The 22,692-nt window shown below is 33.8% G+C and overlaps 1 long non-coding RNA gene across 1 annotated transcript; it reads left to right on the forward strand.

Annotated features, from left to right (window-relative positions):
- Positions 1-318: 318 nt before the first annotated feature.
- Positions 319-7,920, forward strand: LOC149528873 (uncharacterized). Its single transcript, XR_016358800.1, has 2 exons — positions 319-619; positions 7,464-7,920. It is a non-coding gene; the product is annotated as an uncharacterized LOC149528873 (long non-coding RNA).
- Positions 7,921-22,692: the final 14,772 nt, after the last annotated feature.

Here is a 22,692-nt window from a genome sequence, read left to right on the forward strand (position 1 = left end):
TAGTTTATATATATATATATATATTTCTATTCCCCAATACTTAGTTTTAAATATAAATAGTAGTAATAGTCATAATTTATTTTAATTAATGAATATTTTGTAATCAACAATATTTTAAATGAGTTATGAGTTACTAATAGGTGATAGTTCAAGTTACCATTTTTAAGACAGAGGCATAAATTGTTTCCAAAGAGGAGGCAAATCATATTTTATATTATTTATGAATCATTTTTAGTTTTTGCTTTATTGTTATTCCTTTTTTCTTTGTTCTTTTTATCTTTAAAATGTCAAATAAATCATAAATTGCTATCAGCTAAACCATTGCACCTCCTTAATCTCTTTCCGTAACAAAAAAAAGCTAATTTTAAATGAGAACATGCCCCCGAAAACCCTTGCGCCTCCTACCATCTCTAAACAAACCCTAGGTAGATTTTTCAATTCAAAATCATTGACCCGAAAGGATGTACCTATATGTATTCCCATATAAAGAACTGGTCAGTTTTATGCAGGCGCAAACTAGCATTTTGGAGGGCGGCAGGGCTTGCTTTCGACTTCACAAAAGAAGAGATGCGTTTACTTCTTATTCTCTGTATTCGTTCTCGTTTATAGGATAATGGCGGTAAATATTATCTGCTTTCTTCTTCACCGCCTTTTTCCCCTTTCTCAATTGTCTTTTTAAAGCTAAACGAGCTTTCGACGAATTACTTGTCTGCTTTGAGTATCGATTTCGAAATTTAGTTCAAATGCGCTTTATTTCACATAAAAAATTTCTTTTTGCGTGAAATATTTGTCTTGAAAAGTTTGAACTCGTGGTTTGCTTAATCAGTAACTATGGAAGGACATAGAGTTGGAAAGTCTAGGGTTTGGATTATAAGTTCAATTTTTACGCCCAGTAAACTCTTCAACGAAATGATTAGGGTTAGGGCCTCCGATAACCTGAAGACTCTGTTTTTGATTCAATACAACTATTTTACTCTAGAAATCTCAAAAAAAAAGAAGAAGTTAAAAACATGTAAGAAAAATGACAACACATACTGAAAAATACAGATACTGCATGTTCTTAATATCAGATTTTAGATTTTATATAGTTAAAGATAAAAATAAATAATTTATGGACTGCTTAAATGCACCACTTACAATAGGAGGAAAATATTCAGTATTATTCGGTGAGTATACTTTTGAGAGATGATAATCCAACTTTGTAGTTCTTGTAAGCTGAAAGAGAATCTTTCAATACAAGAAGAGTACAATGTTATTTGTTGTTTAAAAGAAAAATAGATTGGATTATGAATAAGAAAATGTTAATCATATGAATTTTTTGTTCAACATTTTAGATCATGTTCTTGTTCAACATTTTAGATCATGTTCTGTTCAGTCTAAAAAATATTTTAAATAGTCTATCATACAAATAATTAAATGATAATTTATAATTATATGAATATTCTGTATTCACATTTTAAAGCATATTCTCTTCAGAATAATTGTTTTTAGACACTATCATGTATTAAAAATTTATTATAATCTCTTAAAAAATATAAAATTGAATGAAAAAAATATTTATTATAATTTTATATATTTTTTTCTAACAATCATCAATCTAAGTTTAACGTTCTTTGCCTAAGAAAATATATTTCTCATAATTCTGAAGTGTCTCAAATGTAAGTTTAAGAAAGTTTTTATTGTGAATTGCTGCTTTTTCTATATGTAGGGTCTCCAAATTAGTCATTCAACTGAAACAATGAAAAGCTGCTATCCTAATGATTGAAATGTTACTTAAATTGAAAGAATTTCCCTCTTTGGCTTTCGAGAGTTTGTTACAGTAAGCACCGGAGAATAGTAACCTTTAGTAAGTTAAATATATCATCACAAGTTTAATGTTTCCGCCAATGTCTATAGAAGTTAGGTCTTGTACATTGAAGTGGCATTGCTTGTGCAATTATCTTTATTTTAAATATAACTGATTTATGATTAAGTGGCAATATTAGAATTCAGTTGTGTAATTTTTTAATCAAATTCATTGATCTATATATCTTGAATGATTTGTGGTTTACAAGATCCTTTTTTTTATGAGAATGAATAGAACATTTTATACTCATTCATTCTTAAGCGATAAATTCATTCTGATCATTTTGCTCAAATGATAAATACTAGCTGTTTAAGTTGAATTATCGAAGAGATTTGTTATGTCTACGATTCTTATTCTTTCATAAATGTTGCAGCGAGTGCTACTTGGTTTCCTGTGAAGCTACTACTCATAAAATATGGATCAGTAAGTTTGACAAATACCATAGATAGCTTGGCTTAAAGAATTAGTTTTTACGATTGTGACAAAATAATGAGAGTTTAACATAAATAATGAGAGTTAAACGTATTAATATTTGGATAAATGAAGTTTTGGAAAGGATTCTTTTAATTCAGGTCGTGGTTTGCAATTTTTGTTTTGGAATATAGAGTTCTTGTTAGTGCCAAGGCTCCGTCTAAGACTTTTCGCCATTGCTATGATTTGTGTTTGACGTGTTGAGTCTTTGACTATGACGGTTGCACAGGCAAGGAAAAATGTTGATTCATATTCGGGATGTGAGCCATACTTTATAGTATAACATTTCGGTATTCTGAATTTGTATGTGCCCCTGTTTTCTCTCGTTACCAGAAATAAAGTTGTAGGAATAGTAATGGGTTTTCATTTTTGGTATGCTGTGGTTTTTTTGTCCTTGATAATAATTAATCAAGTTTTTCCATTCTTGCTGCCGAAGGGTTATATAGAGAGGAAATATTTCAACCCATGTGACAGCGTCTTGAAACTATATGACCTCTTGTTAATTGTTTCCTGTAGCATTTTTCTTTACTTTGAGAGGATTTCTTAAAGAAATATCAGCAAAATTCTTGTTTTTATTGATTTTAGCGACGCAAGGCATATAATTGAGGCCACGGTTATGTTCTACTGACCGAAATTAACCTTTTGTTACACGAGTGAGACAATTTACTATATTAATTGTTTTGGGAAAAATGAAAAATGATAAGGAATCGGAATGTATGTTTGATTATCTGTCAATTTAATGCTATGATTCTCTTAAATTTATGTTGTCAGAATGTCGATCAAAGTAGATATTAAGTTTCTCATGATTGATGAGGGCGCTTGCTACTTCAGTCTCTGTTGTAATTTGCAACGTAAGTATATCATTCAAGGTACAGAAAAGGCAGAAATTTTCATATTTATAGTGTGTTATTTGAGGTAGGAAATGATGAGTATTGGTAAAAGGTTTGAGCTGATGCATGATGGTAGTGATTGCATTGGAAGCTGGCGGGTTGTTGGAAGAGTGCCCCGGCACCTGTACTAGTAATGACATGGTTGCCTTCGCAAGCTCTTCTATATTCTGCGTTTTGATTTCATGGGTTGAAGAAAAAAAAGGCGTGGGCGGCTTTCTAGATATGATTGTCAGCCTAGACTTTTCCCAATATCAAACAAACCCTCTCCAACTTCTACATTTGCAACTTGCCCATGCTTTCCTACAGTGATATTCACTCATTATTCTGATCCTACCATACTTAATGTAAGATAGATATTTGGCATAGTAGTTGCGTTCATGTAAGATGTAGTTAGTACGCCCATTAATTACGTCAGGCAAAGTAAACATTCTACATTGGGCTAATAGGGTAAGATGAATTTGATCCGTTATTTGCCTCGAGAGGGGTTTCGAAGGAGCCTCAAGATGTTGGAAAATGGAATCTAATAACTCGGTTACAACTTCTTTCCAAAGATACTTGTAGAAATGGCATAATAGTAACACAGCTATATCAAGACATACTTATTTTCAGCTATATCAAGACATACTTATTTTAATTTCTTAAGCGTTCGTATGGCAACGGGAATACAAGTGGAATAGGTATATGTATATTCTTAAAATTTTGGATTCTCTGTTTGGATGCATCAAATTGAAATTAGAATAGGAATAAAATTGAAATATGTATTTCAATTTTGCTCCAAAAATGAGCATTTACTATTCCACCTAAACAGATGCAATTGGAATACGTATTTCTATTCCGATTTTTTTAATTTTTCCTAATAAAAGTAAATGTACCTTTGTTTTTCTATTTAATTTATATATTGTTGAATTTTGAGTGTATATTAGTACAATTTGGACAGATCTCTTAACATCTAATTTCTGCTATCACATTTCTCACCAGGTTGCAAGAAAAATCAGGGCATTTAACTTTGTCCTAATAAAAGTAAATGTACCTTTGTTTTTCTATTTGATTTATATATTTTTCAATTTTGAGTGTATATTATTACAATTTGGAAACACTTACATATCCTATGACTTGAGAAAATGAAGAACACTAGAACTTGAGAACATAAAGAACTATCATTAATATATTATTAAAATTAATGGAGATATACTATAGACACCTAGAAGCGTGCATGAGTAATGGAGATATATAATAAAAGTTAAAGATACACAATACAAGCTTCCCCCAAACACTATCATGCAGTATCAAAGTTTTTCTGGAATTTGATTTTGTCAAAATTTTTTAGCATCAATGTTTCGGATCACACACTGATCCATCATCAGGATGAAGAGCCAGGATCACACTTATTTTTTCTATTCTCTGGCTCTTTATCCTGATGATGGATCACTGTGTGTGATCTGAAACGTTGATGCTAAATTTTTTTGACACAATCAAATTCCAGAAAAACTTTGATATTGCTAATAGATTGTGAAAATCAAATGACACTAAACTATCTTGCAAGTTTATCATAAAAACTAAAAATACAGTATACAAGCTTCCTCCAAAAACTACATCCTTGCTAGCTCTCCTGCTCTCCAGCTAATGTTTATGAACATTCTGTAATGAAAGAATTGAGGATGGGAAGAACATTCAATGCAGTAGTCGAAAAGTGGATGTGGAGTGCCCTGGCACCTGTACTAATTATGGCATTGTTAGCCTAGACTTTTCCCAATATCAAACAAAACCCTCTCCAACTTCAACTTTTGCATCTTGCCCATGTGTTTGTACATTGATATTCACATATGATTCTGATCCTATAATATTTATTTAATGTAAGATAGATGGTTGGCCAGTGAAAGCACGCGCAGCGGCACAATAGTCAAGTTAGGTAAAGGAAATATTCTACATTGGGCTAATACTAAAAGGCTAAGATAATTCTAATGCGTTATTTCCCTGCAGAGGGGTTTCGAAGGAGGGGCAAAATGTTTGAAAGGAAAAACTAATTAATCGGATAAACTTTTATATCGTATAGTATTTTATTTATAAAGGAAGGGCTATATCTACATATGCTATCAAAATGTACATTTTTGTAAATCTTAATATCCTAAATGCTCTACTTGGGATTAACCTTTATGAACGTTGTGTGCCATTGTCTATGTATAGAGTCTTAGTTCTGTTTTTGAGGACACAATAATGGATGACCCTCTGCAGGTGGGGTTTGTTGGGAGTGGATTGCTTTTGTTTCTAAATGTATCTGTTTACAATGTGATTTGGAAAGACGGTTTTAGCTAGCACTCTGGCTATAGAAGCACTTGTAGCCATGAAAAAATTCACAAACAAACGAAACAAGTTGCAACAATGAGAAAAAATTCAAGAAAATAAACCTAAACAAATCATTTTGTTTTGTAAAACTGCAAAACAAACAAAAACAAAAACACACAGCAAGAAAACTTAAAATCAATTAAAAAACTAATAAAATACCTCCAATACGCTTTGTTCGAACCCTGGCGAAGGGAATGGTGTTTGAATGCTGGTGGTCGAACAACCTCCCAAAAAGTATAGAGCAGATACACTGGTGTTTGAATGCAGTTGCTGCGAACAGCTTCCCGCAAGCAGAGCCTCTTGTAAAATGAGAGACACAATCCAGACAGAATGCAACCGCTTTGAAAGACTGAAAGCAATCGCTGCACAAACCAATACGGAAGAAAATGGAAGCGCAATGTCGAGATAACGAAGTCCAAGCATAAACATTATAACGAAGCCCAAGCGTAATTGATAAAATATTGAAATGGCGTCCTTTTAGGTCGAAACTAAGCAAAAAAATAAATAGAACACTTCATTAAAACGGTGAAAAGTTTGATATATATATATATTTCTTTATTCTTTGTGGGCGTTTCTCCAAATTCACTCGAACACATTTTGCCTGGACTCATTTATCATTTGCCAAAATTCGATCGAAATTCCTTAAAAGTTGACGAGGGTTTGAAAATTCGAATCCACAGGGAATTTGCCAGTGAAAATGCGAATTTGAAATGATTACATATTGACTTCAAATTTCTGGAGCAAATACGGTAACTTAGTAAAATATAGACCATTATACGTACCCCTATCACTGTAGCGCGTAAGAGTAGAAATCTTTCAAAAAATAATGGCAATTTGTGAATAATTGTTTTTCCTTTTCTGCCCATTCATGTGTTTATGATAAAATTGGTCAAATCAAATTTAATTTCTAAATAACGAATTGATTTTAATGACAATTTTTTTTGGTAATAAATTGGTTTTTTGGGCTGGTCTATTTTTTTTTCCTTTGATTTCTTTAGCACTTTTTTTTTTCCATTGATTTTTTCCTATTTCAGTATAAAATTGTATCTTTTGGTTTTGCCGAGTTATTCATGAGATATGCTATATGGAGTATGGTAATATAAACATGCCTTAACTATTATGGTGTGGCATGGAGATGGCTGTACACTTCGAATTGTATCTGATAGCTGAATGCTTTAGGCAAAGGCGATTTTGTTTTGTTTTTGAAGTAGCATGGTTATATAGGCCTTGCCAATTGTAATGGAGGTCTAACGACATCAACTTTGCATCTTTTTGAACGGGTTTCTAGTTCATACTGATCGGTATTATTTCATTGCATTAGTTATACAAATGCGAAGAAAAGCTTAAGTTTTACTTAATACCAAGAATGCTGTCTCGTGGTGCAGTTAAAAACATTAGTAGTGCATAATGATTATCGAATTCCAGTCCACTAGTTCTACTGATACAAAGTTTTGGTAAAAAACAAAGTCATGTTAAAGTTTTGGGATGCAAAACCATCTCTTGTAGCATGGGACAATTATGTTATTGTTGAGATGGTTTTAGAGGTCTATTCAACTATGGTATATATGTCATCTTCTTCTACCCAGTCTCAAGAATAATTCTGTCCCATTTTTAATGGAGAAATAATTTCTGAAAAACTCGTTTGGAGAGTTGAACTATACGAGGATGTTTTGATGAAGATGATTCTAACCTCTGCTTCGGTAGAAGAAATACATGGTAACCATAACAATCAAAACATGTTCGTATAATATAGCTCAATTCTTCAGTCACATTTGCAGATTAATTTGTAAGAAATTATTTCTCAACTAAAAATGTATTTCAGTCCTCTTATTGTTTGTTGATGATCATCTACGTTGGCAAGATTAACATTACCTGCTATGACAGTGACTTGTTGAGTTGAATCTGTTTTGTAGACTTTTATTGAAGACGTTGGCAAGAAATTGGTTGAAGAAACGTGGTTGACAAATTAATTAAAGGTTTTCTCCGTCTTAAAAGGTTAAATAATAATTCATGTTTCAAAAATCCGTGTATGTTTTTTCCTTCTTCAATCATTCTTGCACGAATTTCTTTTCCTTTCTTATATTGAAATCCATTTTGCACGGGTACTTGCACCCATATCACTGGGATGCATACGAGGTAATAGTACATGGGCTCAAGTATTAGGCAAAGTATTGGATACTCACTGAGTATTCAGTGGAAAGTGTTATAGGTAAAGAACATAAAGATTTTTAGTTTTGTTAACAGTTTTTGTTTGCATACCAGCTTGTTATTTATTAAGTTTAATACAAAATGTATAAAGTTTGAAACTTTAGTACTATATTTAGAAGTGTTTCATTCATAATATGTCATTGTTATATGATTTATGATTTTCTTGTTTGTGTTTCAAGTTTATCTTTTTTGTTATACATCTTAACATTTAGCATATTTTATTATTACAAACATTTTGAAAATTTGAAACTGAAAATGATACTTTATTACTCTTCTTGTTTAGAATACTCATTGTCACAACTTATTGTTTAATTTTTTTTTCGAAAATATTAAATTTTATAAATTTTTTTAGGTCCCTGTCCTCGTATCGGTGCAACTATAAAATATTAAATTTATATTAAAAAATTGAGATGCTCAACTACCCCCATCCCTGTGCAACCTTGATTGAAATCCATTTTAATATGTCTAGAGGTTGCCCTCTAGAGTTATTTGCAGAGATCAATGCTAGTATCCTTTAATATAATTCATTGCAAGTCAAAGACGATCTTGAATGGAAAGGGGGGCTCTGTCATGAAAATAAGGTAATTGCACACCCTTGCATGGAATTTCTAGTTCCTTAGAATATTCACCTTCCACATATCCAATTCCTGTCATATCTTCCTTAGGCTAATACTACGTTAGTTGCTCATCAAGATTGTTGCTTCTCAAGATGTAACTTAAGTCTCAAGAAGCTCTTGTTGCACAATATTAGTGTGTCAAAGGTGATCTCATAAAACATGTCATGTTGTGAAGATGGTGGAGGGAAGCAAAAATGGCAAATAGTTCTTAGATTTGTCTAGTTTTGTACTTCTTGTTTGTTTATGGAAACAACACTCACGATTCTTAGATTTGTATAGTGTTGAACTTTTTTGTTTGAACTTTGTCTGCTTTATCCAAACAACATAGTATGCACAACTCTGCAAAGAAATAAGGGAGAGGTAAATGATAGTCTAAATTTTCACAATTTTCTTGTTCATTGCTCTATATTTCTTTATGCTTGTTAGTTGGTTCACAATTAATGGGGAGGTTTGATTGCATTGAAGGTTATCTTGTGATCGATGGTTGTAAAGATCATAAATCCAAAGGCCATTTAAGGTTTGGAGTTTCGAAGTTTAGCTCCTTTGGTGTATTAGTGTAAGAATCATGTCCTAGTCAATAAATGCCACATCATACAAATGCTTGAAATGTGGAAAAATCAAGAGAAAACTCTAGTTGAAAAGTCAAAACCATTTCGTTAACCATAGGATTAACAATTTGTTACCTTCACAAAGCAAATGCAATACATTGTCGAGAGACTGATCTACACATCATACATCCATCAAAATGCATGTTTAACAATTACATTAAGATCATTAAAGATACATTATTCGTTTACCTAATTACAACACAATCATTGAAGAGTTAACAAGATGCTTCAAAAATTTGTTTTGTAAGATTCAATCTCCAAAGCCATCAAACATCGTCCATCTACTATTTGAGAGAGGATTGTGGCCCAGGCACTTTTACCACACCAATTACAGAGTGTTTAGCTCCCTTGGGTCCTTCTTGACACGAACAACACCTCGACCTTGGCACGAGAAACTTAGTTTCTCGAAACGAGAGGATCATATGGATTCGGTGCAGGTCGTGTAACATATTACTTTTCACATATGTCTAAGTAGCCTAAACATAGAATGTGATAGGGAAAAAACATAAAAGAAATCATAGCACATCTACCCATATGTAAGAATGAAATCTTAACATACCTACTCATCCAAAAAAGTAAAGTACAACATATATACACGTCAAATAAAAAAACTCAGGCAACCATTTTAAAATCTAGATTTAGCTAATAAAAGAAACAAAGCATATAACGAGTCCATTTTAATAGTATTGGTGGTAGAGAGACAAAAACAAAATGTATCCATTTGCACACATCCCATGAAGGTTTAATTTTAAATGCTCAAGACAAATTAGGAATAACATCTTGAAGAATCTAGCATGTAACCAACATTACAATACAACTAAGAGAAGCAACTTTACTAATTAGAATAAGACACTAACCTTTCTATAACAACTTAGAGAAAAGTATCCATCAGTGAAACTTGGAAATGTTGGGTAATCAACAAGAAGCATCACACATCAATCGATTATTATTAGAATTGCATCATATAGCGAGAAACTTGTATGAGAATTGAATCTTCACTCATGCTTGAAGGTTTTCATCAATTGTACTTATTACTAGTTTCAACTATTGTCTCATTTTACCACTCAATGATTTTATTTGTGTAGGTTGCAAATTTGTAAGAGGATTAAACTGTTGGAAACAAAACCTATCTATTCAAGTCTTTTAATCAACTTCGACACATGTTGTACCTTACTCACACTTTACACATTAAAATCACCTATAGATATTATTCAATTTGTAAGAATTTGATATAGCTCTGATATCATGTAAGAATTTGCCTAAGGCAATAATTCAACACCAAGATCAAAAAGCTCAATAGATAGCACAAGAGAGACTAATGATGATCAAATGAGAATCTCAATAATGATCAAAATGATAATGTATATTAGATGATTGGATGAATACACACTAGAAGTGCCTATATATAAAGCCAACTAGAATGATTGGGAGTTAGCAAAGACATAAGCATCACAAGTAAGCATATGTCCACCAAGAGTGGATTATCCTCCATTGAGCACAAGAGTTTGTGCGATGATGAGAAGATAAGTTTACATAGGTGTATCTCACGAAGAGATATAGTAGACAGCATGTGCTCAATTGGAGTGCAAACAACTGTGTTGTCAACATTACAACTCAGATGAATATGCAAACTCATGTGTTGTCAACTAGACAACTCATATGACTATGCATACACCTAGGTGTCTATATGATAATGCATTAACTTAAGTAAACTTAAGTGTAATACTAATTAATTATTTACACTAACACAATTAAATGCACATTTCATAGTATTGCCTTTTCCACAGTAATAACATAATCAAACAACTTCACATGTGTGCTATTGAAATTAATAAGCAACTATACATTTCCATTGTATTGTTTTTCCATAGTAGTACCCTAAAGTATCTTCACAATTGTGCTATTGAAATTATTAAAACAACTGTACATTTCCATAGTATTCTATCCCTAATTGGCTATAGATCAAAATTTGATGAAGACATTCCTTCAATGCAATTGATTGTCATAGAAAAGGTTCGGGTAAAATACGACGTAGAGATAAAGTTTCTACAATAGGGAGATTGCGTGCAATGGATGTGATTAGCCTGTTGGAGTTTTAGACCAAAACCCTATTTGCTAGTTCAAGAAAGGTCTCTTAGCATTGGTAGACACGAATGAGTTGATAGGAAGGTCTCTTAGCATAACTTACGTAGCTAAGTAACTGTGCCTGGAAAACAACGATGGTCCAAGATAGTTGCAGGTTGTTGTCCAATGATCTATATGGAGTTCCAAGTCCTTAAACTTGTTTTAAAACACAAATGGTCATTCGCTTCTTATAAATGGAGCATTTGACATTGTTATGACCATACAACTATTAACAATACCAATGAATGGTGATAGATTTCCAATTCATTTTCTAGATTTCTAGTTTAATTGCACAAGAAAGAAGTTATGCCTTTAGACACTTGGATATGAAGGTAGCAGATTAAGTAGTACAATGAATCAAGTAATGGAATGCTCTGTCCAAATAGGGTATTTATGCATTCAAAGCTATGATTTAAAGGAAAGTAAACTCAACAATCTACGTCCACAGTTTTGACAGTTGATGAAGTGGAAAATGTAACTCATTTGTTCACACAACTAGCTCTTCGTAATACACAAACATATAATATATGTAATGTTCAAAAATATTCAACCACGTTTAATAGTAGATAAGTTAAAATAAATCTATTAATGTCCAACGAAAGACCAACATAGGTCTATGGGATTGAGAACTTACAACCAAGAAAGCACAAACAAGAGGACACCAAATGGTGTCCACAAAAGAGCAAGAACACAAACAAGAAGTGAAGAAGAACAACCTCGACAAGGAGTAGGGATACAAGCTCAAAGAAAGAAAGAAAGAGAGAGGAGAAGAGAAAGGAAGAGTGGTAAAAGTGGTAAAAGTGCTACCACCTAGGAAAAGTCTGTAGCCTTTAGCCTTGAGGACTTATTTTGACCTTGATTCCCAACTAGCAGGGAAAGTGCCTCGAATCATAGTGTTGAGATTTTTGATCACTGCCCATTTACCTTCCTGTGGAGTAGCCACAACCAGAGCCCAAGCCTCCTTAAGTTTTGTCACTTGCGATCTAGTGAGATCCTAATCAAGATAAATCTTGATGGGGAGAGAGAAGAGTTTCCTCTTTGCCCTAAGAGCTCGAAGGCGATGAACAAGTGAAAGAAACTTGATAAAGAGGGTATTGTCATGCCCAATCCAGGTGCAATCAAGTGAGATGTCAGTGAAATTCAGTTGGTCTTTAAGGAAGGAGTGGCCTATTGCAAGAGGCTTGGGGCACGAAAGAGGGAGACCACGAACCCTCAAGTTTAGCTCACGGGCACACTTGACCCTTTCATTTGCTATCTTAGTGTGGACTATCTTCGTTATGCTGGAGAGATCAGTACAAGGAGGAGAGGAAGAAATGGGGTTGCTGCAAATAAATGCCCATGATTTCAGCTGTTGTTTTGTTTTGGTCTGTGGGGAGCATTGTTTTTTATCCAGTTCCTCTTGTTTCAACTTCAAATCATGGATGTCCATCATTTGCATTGTATTGGATTGTTTGTTTAATTTTGAGGTCAGTAATGTCCGAAATAGTTGTATTGAGCTTGTTCGATAAATTTGGGTTTTGTTGTAGGCCGATGTTAAGTTGCTCTTTCAAATCCATCCATATTCTTGTGAGAGAGTTGTAAATGTGTTGTTTCAAATCATTAACTAACTCGTGAAAGGACTGCACAATATCACAAAGAGTTTGATTCTTAGATTCAACCTCTTTCAACTGATTATAGAGCCTAAGAGAGCGAGGATGTTGCAACAACGTCTTTCATGGCTACTTTGTCAGTCTCAACTTTTGTCATGTAGTCAAGTAGTTGGTAGAATATGACTTAGTTAGGTTGGGGATTCATATTAGATGAACAAAGGTCTGACATTCTATCAAACGATTTGCATGCAACTCATTGTCACAATGGCAAACCCTAGTTGGATGATGTTCAACGTGGTTTAGACAATGTGTCAAATAGTTCACATGCAACCTACTAACACAACTTGCACCCATTGTTGGAAACTTCGTCCTTGTGGAAGACACCTAAGAAACACACAAGAGGAGAGAAACAAACAATCTAGTTCCAGTCAGTGGCTAAGATCAGACTTCTATATCTCTGCTCATGGCATTATAGCATCAAAGCTCCCGACATCTTCAGCAATGTTGTTAATCCATGCTTCCATGTTTTGTAAATGCAAGTGTTTACAGGGGATTTTGGAGATCTTTGTGGAAGAAATTCACAACTATCTCCTTCAAACATGACAACAAAATAGTTTGCAACTCTGCACATGATTGACGGTTCCAAAGGAGGTTGGATCCACGACAAGCACGACACGACACAAAAGGAAGCATGACACGACACGATTGGGAAGCACATGACACCACAACGCACGACTCCAGACACCAGAGCCGAGCACAAGCAGGAACCAGTGGCGGCTAGGAACTAGAAGAAGAGAAACAATGACGGCTAGCACATCACGATGATTAGGAACTAGGAACCAATGGCTAGGAGAGAAAAATTTCCAATTGAAAAACAACAAATGTAAGCAAAAACGTTTACATTGTGAATGCAAGACTTCAAATGCTAAGAAAATAGAGGAACTTGTCAAGATATCATAGTTGCCAATCTCTTCTTCGTTCATCCTCCCAAAAAACTTCCTCCTTCCAATTGCTGACATCCATATTCTCAACCCACAATTGTTTTAATAGGAGAAACCCCCAAAATATTTACCTGACCCAAGTCTACCTTTTGCTTGTGCAAGAAGACTAGTGTAAAAATTCTTTGGTGTTAATAGGCTTGGAAATATATAGACAAATAAACATAAGATTAAGTGAAGTTTAAAAGATAGTTGAATGCATTGGCAAGTGCCTCTAAAATATACACTCTTGCTTAACTCTTTTACATCTTCTTAACAATTACCATTAACTATGTGATATTTAATTCACATCTTCTCTACAATGTTATTTTGGCTGAGTTTGGTGCCCACCCTTTAAGATTGGCGGCCATTTTTGACCTGATTTAGTTCCTCCACCACCTTCATGCCTTTGCAGCCTTTGCGAAAGATCGACACAGATACCCTCACTTGGCATACTGCTCTTCAATTGCTATTACAAACTTTGATCCCGCCTTTAGGGCCCGTTGTTGGTACACTCAGGCTACTATCCTATTGAGATTGGTTGAGATAGACATCAACTGTCTCCCTCCCTACCAGTTATCATTGGACGCTCCAGCTCACCTCGTTCCCTCTTGGTAAGAGTTGAACAGATATGTCAGATTGGACATCTACACATTATATTATTCGAACATGGGTTGATCCTCCGGGGGGTTTACGCTCGAGGATGACATTCTATGCCAAACACTTCTTGGATATTTGAGCTAGGATCATGTTGCGCCAGAACTACTTACATAGATAATGGAGCCATGCCTTACGTATCTCCCTTGGCTTCTTGAGGGTGGGCTATCATAGACTTCGGATTCAGATTGACCACCATATTGGTAGAGAGGATCGGGTTTGTAGACTTTGTACCATGGTAGAGATAGAATCTAAGACCCATTTCCTTTTTAGATGCTCCATATACTACGAGATCAGAGGGAGATTCTATTGTTTGTTTAGAGAGTGTAGATCCTGCTCAGACTTCTTCAGGTACATAGGTCAATGTTGCCTTGCACTCTATCTTTGTGAATCCATACAACTTTGTGACCACACTTTGTAGCTATCTTCCCCCATGGGTCAGACCTAGATACAACTTATCACGACCTTCTTCTCGCCCTTACCTCTTGCCTGGGGTACGAAGCGATCATATAGTTTCCTTGATACTGGCCACTCCGAATTAGTGAAACCCATAGTGTTGCTCTTCAACTACGACACTCCTCCCGTAGCACTCAGCAAAAAAACATAGCTCTTGGCCGACCCTATCCATCTCATTCATTGTTGTCCTGCTCTCTTCTTCATCTTCTATTTTAGGTTTGTGCTTTCTCTTTTGTCAACACCGTTTGGTGCTATCTTTTTGGCTGTAAGCTCCCAATCTCATAGACCCATTTTGTGGTCTCTTGTTGGACATTTATATTATCTTATGGATCTCTTATCTTATCTATATTTATTTGTGATGTGGTTCAGAGTAGGAAAATATTTAAAGTATCCTAAAGTCAAAATCTGTCACATGCACACATCATTCAAGTATGGCAACATCTATCAACCATCAAAATGACATGATTTGAAACAAAACATTAGTTGTGTGGTGTGTGCAAGCCACTTAGAAGATATGATCATTTGCTTTTGAGTAGCTAGCCTTCTTTCCCTCGATCACACCATCGTGTTGACAATCCTACAAGCACTTAGACACTCGCAACAATAAACGAGTCAGTAGCCACATGATAATATAACTAGATAACCAAAACAAAACATTAACATAATCATGGACATCATATCATGAACCAAAATAACATCATCATATAAGAAGTGAAATGCGACATCCCCATGAACATGCATCTATACATCAAATTAATCATTAATCATATAAATTAATGCATCACATTTTAATCACAAAATTAGATAATCAATGCTAGTTTCCTTAATCAATGTTTTAAACAAAAGTTGATAGTTCAAAGTTGATCCGATTGTCACATAAGCAACTAGGAAAGTCGACAAGTGAGATGTGACAATAAGTGCATTGACCTTGGAACGTTTTGATTACAATCTTATTCAATGGAGAGGGAAATTGTATGCAATCTTATATATACTCATTATAATGTGAAAAGTATCCAACTAATTTTGGTAGCTTGATGAAACACCTTTAAGAAATTGGTGTCAAGGATAAGTTCACTATTGCCTTATCAACAACACCTTAATAGAAATCAGTGTCGGCTATAAGTTTAGGATTAATTTTGAGCGGTTGATGTTGTAAATTTAAATAGATCTTAGTTGGTGGAGACTTACCAATTAGTTTCAGTTTGATTTCTACGATTTAACATAGTGGTGTCTTCCTTATATAATGCTAGACTCTTTATTCTTTATGTTCTTATTGTAGTAGTATCCTATTCTGATATGAGATATGTATGCCACTTTGATTGATATGATCTGTAGATACAAAATGAACTAATATATATACATATTGAAACACAACCAAGTAGGGGCATGACCTATGTGGTCATGCCTCAATATACATATACATTAGCACTTGTTCATGACTTATAGTTAAACTTGATAATATAACCCATGTCAAAGGATGCCATCCAATAACACAAAGGGTGTAATCAGATTAACAATTACTAGTGACAGTTAGTAGCAACCGATAGTAATTTGTCTTATGTTCATCGTCACCACTTGATAATGCATTATTGACGATGGTCATCTAATATGCAATCAATATCTTTAATATATCAGAATGCACAAGAATTATAATGATGACGTGTTTAAGAATGGAAATATTGCAATATTATAGTGACAACAATTTTATATATATATATATATATATATATATATATATATATATATATATATATATATATATATATATATATATATATATATATATATATATATATATAACACTAACTTCTGAGCATATGTTTTGTTAGAAATAGGGATTACTGAAGGGGGGGGGGGGGGGGGAGAGGGTTGAATAAGTAATCTACAAACTTTAGTTGCCAACTAGATATTATTTCTTACTTAAACCATACATAACAAAGTAATGCTAAACAATAATAGTAACCATGCACAAAGATAACTCATAACACCATTTTTGTTAACTAGGGAAACCCTAGCCAAGGGAAAACCCCGGTGGGGATGATACCCACTAGATAATATATTGATATATAAGCTCCTTGTTAGAGGATGGACCCTGTTAGGAGTCAATGAGAAAATTCAGTATAAGGAGTCCCTGTTAGGAGATTCCAACCCTGTTAGGAGTTGTAGCACAGTAGATGCGAGATGAGCCCACTGTCCAAACATGCACTTCCAATTACAAGAAGAGCTCACTGCCCAAACAAGTAATCAAACTTTTAGAATATAGGTACTGTAACTTCTTTCTCGATTGATCTCTAATCTTTAGCTCGATCTTGGATCACAAAATAGCTTCACAAACTTCCCATATATCGCTTTCACAAAAGTTCGCATACAATTGCTCAACATCACAACTACACAATTATACTTTTCATCGCAAGATGTCCTTTGCATAAATACCATGCCTTTTCACAAATTGTTACTAGGTCGGCTAAGACCATAATATACTTTTCCAACTTAGAGTAAACATCTAGGGTGTCAACCCTAATTGGACAGTAATTATTTTGTAAACAAAATAATCCTTTCCTTCAATTCTACTATCCTATTTCACTTACAACACGAATACCTCTATTTCGTACAATCTTTATCGACTTTTGAGGTTATATACGTCATCATCAACATGTATACAATCTCCATCTAACTTTGCTAGTCATAATATGATGTTAACAACAAGTTACAAACTAAACAATACATTGCTGTATATCAAATTCATACTTGGACAATTTTCTTAGTACCAAAAGCTAAGTATCTTTACTTTTGAGGTTTTCTGTAATCATGTACATCATGTGTTGCCATAAATAACAACAATTACATATTTCCATTAGCCAATTGTCAACAATCACCCCCTTTGGCATTGATGGCAACAAAAATAGGGAAAATTGGCTAAGTATCAGAAAATTAAGATAAACAATACGTTCACATTACATCTATTACAATTTTTCCATCTTACATAAGCTCCCCCTTACAAGATACTTTACAATATTATTTTCCCCTCTTTACCTGTTTTACAATTTTCACATTGTATTTCTCCCCCTTTGACATCAATGACAAAGGTAAAAAATGTCCAGAAAGTGTCCATCTGCTATCAAAAATGCTATCCTCCTACCTTAATCTAATAGAATCTTCATGAAATCATCTTTGCCTTAAGATTATCCATACCTTTACTCTATGTTTATTTGGTAGATTCAACAAAGGTGAGAATTGCACATAAGGCATATGATGCAATCTCAATTGCATTTAGGTTTGAATACAAAAAGTTAGAATAAGTGTCCTTGGCTCCTCCAATTGTTTCTTAACAAAAGATACTTTTAGAGTAGTAGACTCTCTGAAATCTAATACTCTCTTCAAAATCTGTTCCTTTCGAAGTTCCAATTTCCGGATATCATTGTGAATACTAGCCACTTGTCCTTCAAAATCATCAATCTTACAAGATGGATGCTGTATTTGGTTGGATAGAGTCTCTAGCTCACTCATCTTTCCTCCAATCTAACTGTCAATGTCTTTAGTCAGTTTATATGATAGAGTACACTTAATGTACAATATCTTACCATCTTGCTGACACTTCCGAAGTTCCTTGATACAAGTATTAAGACTTATCAAATCATTTTTAATATTTTGACAAATGGTGCTAAACAAATTAGCATCATGTGAAATTTGTGCCTTTTCTTCTACAACACTTAACAAATTGGTAAATTCCTCATCAAATGACTTTAGCACTACCTGTGCCTTCTGTTTTGGATTTGCCTTTGTGTGCTGCACTGCCAGAGTACTATATAGTCTATCAGTAACGTCCATCAAGGTTTTCTAAAAGCACTTCACTGTTCTGTTCTTCTGAATGAGTTTTGACAGGGATGAGATCAAATCAGTTTGATCATCATCATTAGTTGGTAGGCTAGCAAGTGAAAGTAGAGTAGATGAACTAGAAGGTTTAGTGTCATCCTCCCTTTACTTCTTGGCTACCTCTTTGATTCTTCTCTCCTCTTCTTCTTTTTTTTCTCTTTCTTTACTTTCATTTTCTCTCTCCTCTTCCTCTTTCAATCTCTTTTCTCATCTTCTTATGTTTTCTTTCTCATTTCTTCTTCTACTGCTCTTTTCTTTTCCTCCTCTTCTTTTCATTTTATCTCATCCTCAAGTAATTTCTGCTTGGCCTCTTCTATTTTCCTCTTCTTTTCTTCTAGTAATCTCTTCTCCTCTTCAATTTGCCTTAGCTTGTCTTCAATATCCTCGATATTAGGTTCATTCTGTTCAGAACCTTAAAATGGATTAGTATCATCAATGTTAATGGTAACATTGGTCTGATTTATCTGCATAGTGTCACCGCTTGTTGACACTTCTGAGGTTCTGGGTGCTGGTGAAGATGTTGCCTTAGATTCTATCAACATTTGACTTACTGTTGCTGCAGTCTCACTTCTTAACTTATCCTTCTCACCCACTATAAACAAAAATGATCTCACTTTATTTCTCAAATAAGGTGCAAGATTATTCAATAATCTCTTAATCTCTTCTTTGTCATCAATCTTGCAAATAGTTCTTAGTATTGACTTCCGAAGGTATAAATCTTCTTCTCTTGCTGGTGCCTGCTTCTCAATAAGTCTATCATAGACTTTTTGGTTTACTATGCCCTCAATATCCTTCAATTTTAAATTATTAGCTATAATGTATCTCACAGTAGAGATATCAATTTGATCTTTCTCAAAATTGTTGTACAAATCATAAAATTTGTTCATCTGAACAAAGTTTCCCTCAATAGCAATAGTTGAGTATATCTTTTCTATCTTCAGCTTCTAGGGTTGCTAAGCTTTTCCTGCTGATTGCTTTGACGTTGTCACCTTCTTTGCTTGCTTGACTTCTTCTTCTTCTTCTTCATCGCTAGACTCGACAATTCTCAACAATGTCTTTTGTCTCTTGCTTGGTCCAGTGACTTGTTGCTTGACCCTTTTAGTCTTTGTGGTCATAACTTCCACTAATCTCTTAGATTTTCTTTTTGGTTCACTTGGTTGCACATCTGATACTGATGCATACAGAATGCTCTATTCCGAAGATGTATTTGCAATAGATACTGACAAAGGTTGCACATTTAATATATCTTGCTTCATGGTTTGCCTGACTGCCTTAGACTCACTCTTAGTCATACCGACTTCTGATAAAGCTTTCTTCATAATAGTTTCTATTTTCTTGTGAGAAGCCTTCTCCAAGGATGCTTGATGAGCTGATTGGGTAATCTCATCATATGTTCCAAATCTGTATTCAACTTTGTCCTTCTTTGATTTCAACACTAAATCAATGTATCCGACGGTTGTATCATCATTTAATTCATAACCTAAGGGATCAAGAAATGTTTCTTGAGGTTTTACTGCTTGAATATAAGTATAATCTGTATCAAGCATAACACAAATGTCATCTTTAAATCTATCTACAATTGCAGGCATAATTCTTAATCTCTGTCTCATTTTATTATGAAATGTCTTTATTATTAGGTTTCCACTATCTAATGTCTGATCTATAGGATGTCTTCTACATACATCTGTAATCTTCTCCATTGTACACCTATCACTGCTCATTATCTTTGTGACTGATAAATATGGAAATCTTTTAAGCACATGAAATAATATGTGATTGATTAGTGACTAAAATCTAAACACACCATTCTTAGTCCTCTTGATCTTTTCTAGGTTCTCAAGTTGTTGCATTCTCAGAATTTCACTAAGGTTAACTTGTTCCTTCTCAATACATACCTTATATGTTGCATAGATGAATCTGACTAACAATTCTTCAATCTTTGAACTTTCACATACAAAGTAGGAAATAATTTTGCTAAGAAATCTTACATCATCTTGCTTAATGGTGCCAATCACCATGGCTTTTCCATTATATACTACTTTGGTATAACTCTCAACTTTCTTCTTAACCATTTTCTCACCTATAAGTACATTGCCTTGTTTACCAAGACTAGTTAACTCATGAATAAGGTCAGGAAAAATATAAACTACACTATCTTGCATCCATAGTTTCCCATCATGTATTTTGCTTAATATGATTTGTGTTCACTCATATATGTCTGATTCATGGTAGAAATGATATTTGAATAGGTCTAGTTCTTTCAAGTGTTCAAATCTGGGATTCACAGTCAAATCGTGATTGAAAACTAATTCCATATCCTTGTTCATGTATTCACTCCCGATAGATTCAAATTTACTATTAAGATAACTTCCTATATTTTTCAAATATACTACATTGTTTAGAGTAATGAATAATGCTGAGTTAGGGTTTCCTTCTATAGGTTTTAGGAAACAACTTTCAACTTAGGTCTGTCCTTGTTCTCAACATTGTGCACTACTGACATATCCATGCTTCTAACAAATATGAACTTTTACTGAATAAATTTACGAAAAAATGATAAAATACCTCTTTTCGAGAATAGGGTTTGCTTCGAAATTGCCTCAACAAGTTGCTTTTGAATGCTCTTTTCTTCTGATGTGATCGCAATGAAGTGAAAATCAAGCCCGTACTCCATTTATTCCATCAACTTGAATTTGCATTAATTACATACTTTACAAACATGAAAAAGATGTCAATCACATTTTGAAATCAAATAATTTCTCAAGATCATCTATCCAATCTTCAAACGCCAACCGAGGTTTACTATAGCTTCTTTTCATCATGACAAACCTCCACAAGACTTTGCTTCACGAAATTCTCTGCAAAAACATAGTTTTTATCTTTTGCTACAGAATTAACTTTTTCTGTAATTCTAGTAACTCTTTACTTCCTTCATATCTTGTTTAGATAAGCTCCAAATTACAAGCGAGCTTAGGTACCATCTAAACTTAACTCAATACACCTTTTCTCGACTTCGTTATCTCCAATTCAATTTTTGAATGAAGTTTTCAAATTCTGATGCCGTGAACAAGCTTAATTCATTTTAATTGAATCAAACTTGATAAATGACTTCAATCTTCCTATGTCACCATCATCTAGCTTATCTTTTGAGATGTCCAATCCTTTTACAAATGTCTCATTGAGTTCTTGAAGTTCATTGACTACATTTCTTTGTTCTTCATTGTCCTTCTTATTTTTCAGAGTTCCTCTCATGCTTCCTTCTGTCATTTTTGACATTTCTTCCATCATTGCTTCTGTTTCCAAAATTTATTCCATTGTTCCTTCTATCTCCAAAGTTTCTGTTCATTTTGCAATACTTTGCTGTATGTCCGAAGTTGTAACTAACATATTGGTATTCTACTTCTAGGATTTTGCTGATCATCAGGTGCATGACAATTCTGAGCTATGTGTCCTAAGTTGTTACACTTATAACACACAATTTGTTTTCTATCTTTATAAGGACTTCCTTATCTTGATGTCCTTTCATTAGATCTTCTTCTATCTAAAGGGTTAGTATTTCTAGACATTCTACTATTCCTTCTACCATTATCATACTTAGGTTTCCTACAATTAATTGCTTTATGACCCATAGCATGACAATTATGGCAATAAAAGTCCTTAACGTGATTAAATGACTTATTTTTACAATCTCTTTTCATATGACCTATTTGACTACATGAAAAACAGTTACTTCTAAGTTCATAACTAGTTTCCTTAGGAGATTCCACTTACTTTGGTTCATCCAAAATTTCAACTTCCTTGGCTTGTCCAACTTCCTTGGGTTTATCAGAAGATTGACTGGATTCAATCTTATCATCATATTTATCTTTTTCTTTCGGATAGGATCTAATCTTATGTTTCTTTGCAGACATGTTAATTAGATAACCAAGACCAGTGTTATCATAAGTAGGTCTCTGTATTGACATTGAATCATCAAGGTTTTCTCTGCTAGAATAGAGCTTCTCAAGTAGCTTCTTGCACCGAGTTAATTCAC

The sequence above is a fragment of the Cupressus sempervirens genome, chromosome 11 (assembly GCF_028749045.1).
Source record: "Cupressus sempervirens isolate cs-2001-9-10 chromosome 11, ASM2874904v1, whole genome shotgun sequence".
NCBI classification, from domain to species: Eukaryota; Viridiplantae; Streptophyta; class Pinopsida; order Cupressales; family Cupressaceae; genus Cupressus; species Cupressus sempervirens.